Genomic DNA, 5636 nt, shown 5'->3' on the forward strand with positions numbered 1-5636 from the left:
CTCGGATTGAGATAACCATCATTGAGCAGCGAGACTATTCATTTCCTTATTGTGGTGACTCTGGTGGTATAATTGGGCAGGACGTGTGGGGACTGCACGCTCTGTCTGTTCTGACTGCTTCTGTTTTGATCATAGTGACTTCTGAATAGAATGAGATTCTCTGAGCTCCTCCAACCTCATTGTTCAGGGAGGGAATTCCAGAGCTGAATGCATAGCCGCCAATGATGGAGCGATGGGAATAGCGAGGGTTGTCGGGGCTGGAGGAGGTTACAGAGATAGGGAGGGTTGTAGAGGCTGGAGGAGGTTACAGAGATAGGGAGGGTTGTAGAGGCTGGAGGAGATTACAGAAATAGGGAGGGGTGTAGAGTCTGGAGGAGGTTACAGAGACAGGGAATGGCTTAGTAGGGGCTGGAGGAAGTTACAGAGGCAGAGGGGTGTAGGGGCTGGAGGAGGTTACAGAGATAGGGAGTGATGTAGGGGCTGGAGGCTACAGGGATAGGGAGGGTTGTAGGGGGCTGGAGGAGGTTACAGGGATAGGGAGGGTTGTAGGGGGCTCGAGGTGGTTACAGAGATAGGGAGGGGTGTAGGGGTTGGAGTAGGTTGCAGAGATAGGGAGAGGTGTAGGGACTGGAGGAGGTTACATAGATAGGGAGGGGGTGTAGGGGCTTCAGGAGGTTACAGAGATAGGGAGGGTTGTAGGGGGCTGGAGGAGGTTACAGAGATGGGGAGAGGAGTGGGGGCTGGAGGAGGTTACAGAGACAGGGAGGGGGTTAGTAGGGGCTGGAGGAGGTTACAGATATGGAGGGGAGTAGGGGTTGGAAGAGGTTCCAGAGATAGGGAGGGGTGTAGGAGCTGGAGGATGTTCCAGACACAGGGAGTTTTTTTTTACAGACTGGCTTCCAGGGATGGTGGGTTGGTGACAGGTTTTTAAGCTCCAGTGTTTTCAATTTGGATGGTCTGTTGTGACATTCGGAGTTAAAATGGGAAGTGTGGACAAAATGAGTGAACAACATTTTCCCCGACACGTGAACAAACTGTTAACCCATTGTGTGCTGAAATCGTGTTCAAAAAATGTTCTGGAAATCCTGTTCCACAGTCACAGTATGGAGGTGGTGAATGTGCCTCCTCCTGTTCTCCCACAAGAGGAAGCATCCTCTTCACATCCACCCTGTCAATACCCCTCTGAATCTTAAAGGGTTTAATCAAGAACAAAGCTAGGTGGCTTTGCCATGGTAAATACATGGGTCACGGGTATAGGCCGGACAGACTCGATGGGCCGAATGTCCTCTTTCTGCACTACAGGGATTCTATGATTCTAAATTGCCTCTCAGTCTTCTGAACTCCAGCAGACCCAATCCCAGCCTGAGTAACCTTTCATCATAAAACAACTTAGCCCAATCCTTTTATTACTCATGTGAAAATTCTCTGAACTGCTTCTAATGCTTTACATCTTTCCTTAAATAAGGAGACCAACACTGTGTATAGTACATCAGCCTCACCAGTGCCCTGTACAACTGAAGCATAACTTCCTTTTATATCCAGTTCCCCTTGTGGCATGGTAGCACAGTGGCTAGCGCTGCTGCCTCACAGTGCCAGGGACCGATTCCTGGCTTAGGTCACTGTCTGTGCGGAGTCTGCACATTCTCCCCAGTGTCTGCGTGGCTTTCCTCTGGGTGCTCCGGTTTCCTCCCACAGTCTGAAAGACGTGCTGGTTCGGGTGCATTGCCTGTGCTAAATTCTCCCTCAGTGTTACCTGAACTGGTGCCGCAGTGTGGCGACTAGGGGGTTTTCACAGTAACTTAATTGCAATGTGAATGTTAGCCTACTTGTGACACTAATAAATAAACTTTAAACAATCACATTCTATTAGCTTTCCTAATTCCTTGTGGTACCTGGATTCTAATCTCTGTGATTCATGCATTAGGACACCCAGATCCCAAAGAATCTCACAGCTCTGCAGTCTCTCGCCATTTAGAAAATATGCTTTTGTTTTATTTTCCCTGCCAAAATGGACAACCTCACATTTCCCACATCATACTCCATTTGCTACATCTTTTCATTCCATTCACTTAACCCTTTGAAGGCTCCTTATGCCCTCTTCACAACCTTCCTTTCCGACCTATCTTTGTGTCATCAGCAAACTTAGCAGCCATGTCTTTTGTTCCATCATGCAATTCAGTGATATGAATTGTAAATGTTTGAGGCTTCAGCACTGATCCTTATGGCAAACCATCCATCACATCCTGTTTTCAGAGAGAGTATCATTTGTGCCAAATTCCCCGAGAGCGAGTTAATCTTTAAACCATGCCAATATGTTATCCACCACACCATGAGCTTTTGTCTTCCACAATAACCCTTGATGTTCATAGAATCATAGAATCCATGGCACGGAGACAGGCCCTTTGGTCCAAACTGGTCCAAGCCGACTAAAAAGCCTATCTAAGCTCGCCCCATTTTCCTGCATTTGGCCCGTATCCCTCTAAATCTTTCCTATCTATGTATCTGACCAAATGCCTTTTAAATGTTGTCAATGTCCCTGCCTCAACCGCTCCCTCTGGCAGCTCATTACACATATGTACCATCCTCTGTGTAAAAAAGTTGCTCCTCAGGTTCCCATTAATTCTTTCCCCTCTTAACTTAAACCTATGCCCTCTAGGTCTCGATTCCCCAACCCCAGGAAAAAGACTGAGTGCATTCACACTTTCCATGCCTCTCATGATCTTATACACCTCCATAAGATCACTCCTCTGTCTCCTATGCTCCAAAGAAAAAAGTCCTAGGCTGTCCATCTTATCACATGCTTGCTGGAAATCCATGTACAATAGGGCGGCACGGTAGCACAGTGGTTAGCACTGCTGCTTCACAGCTCCAGGGTCCCGGGTTCGATTCCCGGCTCGGGTCGCTGTCTGTGTGGAGTTTGCACACTCTCCTCGTGTCTGCGTAGGTTTCCTCCGGGTGCTCCGGTTTCCTCCCACAGTCCAAAGATGTGCGGGTTAGGTTGATTGGCCAGGTTAAAAATTGCCCCTTAGAGCCCTGAGATGCGTAGGTTAGTGGGATTAGTGGGTAAATATGTGAGGGTAGGGCCTGGGTGGGATTGTGGTCGGTGCAGACTCGATGGGCCGAATGGCCTCCTTCCGCACTGTAGGGTTTCTATGATTCTATGATAAATCCACTATTTCCCCTTCATCCACAGCACATGTGACTCCTTCAGATAACTTGAATTGGTTAAACATGTTGACTCTGTCTGATTGCCTTGAAATTTTCTAAGTGCCCTGCTATCTTCAATAATGGGTTCGAACATTTTCCCTGTGACAGATGTTAGACTAACTGGCCTGTAGTTTCCTGTTTTCTGTCTCCTTTCCTCTCTGAATAAAAGGGTTAGATTGATAAATTGCTATCTAACAGAACCCCCATGCCGACACTATAGTTAAACAAAGAATAATACAGCACAGGAACAGGCCCTTTGGCCCGCCAAGCCCGTGCTGCTCCCTGGTCCAAACTAGACCATTCTTTTGTATCCCTCCATTCCCACTCCGTTCATGTGGCTATCTAGATAAGTCTAAGAAAGCCTCTACTTTCTCAGAAGGAAATTTGGCATGTCAGCTACGATTCTCACCAACTTTTACAAATGCACCATAGAAAGCATTCTTCCTGGCTGTATCACAGCTTGCTATGGCTCCTGCTCTGCCCAAGACTGCAAGAAACTACAAAAGGTCGTAAATGTAGCCCAATCCATCACGGAAACCAGCCTCCCATCCATTGACTCTGTCTGCACTTCCCGCTGCCTCGGCAAAACAGCCAACATAATTAAGGACCCCACGCACTCTGGACATTCTCTCTTCCACCTTCTTCCGTCGGGAAAAAGATACAAAAGTCTGAGGTCACGTACCAACCAACTCAAAAACAGCTTCTTCCCTGCTGCCATCAGATTTTTGAATGGCCCTACCTCGCATTAAGTTGATCTTTCTCTACACCCTAGCTATGACTGTAACACTACATTCTGCACACTCTCCTTTCCTTCTCTATGAACAGTATGTTTTGTCTGTATAGCGTGCAGGAAACAATACTTTTCACTGTACGTTAATACATGTGACAATAATAAATCAAATCAAATCAACCTTCCCTGAATCTATAACAAAATAGAATTACGCTTAAATAAAACAATGGCTTCACAGAGTACCAAAACTTTAAAACAGTTCCAAACAATATTAATTTAACTACCTCTCCCAATTTGTTCAGAAACAACTGGTAGATTTTAAAGTCGATATAAGTCCAGTAACTGTTAACACACAGTGCCTTCAGTTTTTTCCTGGGATGCAGTCTGATCTTTCCCAGCCAGTTGGATATTCAGATATTGTTTCATCCACACTGCTTGTTGGGAGCGATTCCTGCTGTTGCCTGGGACCTAAAACTGCATTGGTGTTCAGTATCTCCTTGAATATGCTCCGTCCCTACGATCTCTCACCATCTCACCCAGTCTCCTTAGAACTGCTCTCTCCCAGAATTAATTAACTGCATCTATTTTTGATTTGGTTTGATTTATTATTGTTACATGTATTAGCATACAGTGAAAAGTATTGTTTCTTGCACACTATACAGACAAAGCATACCGTTCATAGAGAAGGAAAGGTGAGAGTGCAGAATGTAGTGTTACAGTCATAGCTAGGGTGCAGACAAAGATCAACTTAATGCAAGATAGGTCCATTCAAAAGTCTGACGGCAGCAGGGAAGAAGCTGTTCTTGAGTCGGTTGGTACGTGATCTCAGACTTTTGTATCTTTTTCCCGACGGAGGAAGATGGAAGAGAGAATGCCCGGGATGCGTGGGGTCCTTGATTATTCCACCCAGACCCTATCCTCATAACTCCATCTATTACCCTCGCTAGTCCCCCTGACACTAAGGGGCAATGTAGCACGACCAATTCACCTAACTCGCACATCTTTCGACTGTGGGAGGAAACCAGAGCACCCGGAGGAAACCCACGCAGACATGGGGAGAAAGTGCAAACTCCACACAGACAGTGACCCGAGCTGAGAATCAATCCCAGGTCCGTGGAGCTGTGAGGCAGCTGTGCTAACCACTGTGCCACCGTGCCCCACTGCGTCCTAATCCTTCAACATTTCTGCACAAGTTCTGAACTATCCCAGTCCAGTTTGCAGTAGATTTTGAATGGTCTTTGGCAAACTGTTCCTTTCCCTGTCTTGCAACCAGTATATCATGTTTAGTATCATTGACCAGCATTTTAAAATCAGAGTGTCTGGATATTCACTTGGAATGATCACTCTGCAATTTCAGTATATCTAATTAACAATTCCTAATTTCCAATTTTCAGTACTTCAGTTCTTTTCTTATTGCCCGTTACTGACTTAAAGTTTATTTATTAGTCGCAAGTAGGCTGACATTAACACTGTAATGAAGTTACTGTGAAAATCCCCTAGTCGCCACACTCCGGCGCCTGTTCGGGCACACTGAGGGAGAACTTAGCACGGCCAATTCATCTAACCAGCATGTCCTTTGAACTGTGGGAGGAAACCGGAGCACCCAGAGTAAACCCACGCAGATACGGGGAGAACATGTAGACTCCACACAGACAGTGATCCAAGCCGGGAATTGAACCCGGGTCCCTGGAGCAGTGAG

The sequence above is a fragment of the Mustelus asterias genome, chromosome 20 (genome assembly GCF_964213995.1).
Source record: "Mustelus asterias chromosome 20, sMusAst1.hap1.1, whole genome shotgun sequence".
Classification (NCBI taxonomy): domain Eukaryota; kingdom Metazoa; phylum Chordata; class Chondrichthyes; order Carcharhiniformes; family Triakidae; genus Mustelus; species Mustelus asterias.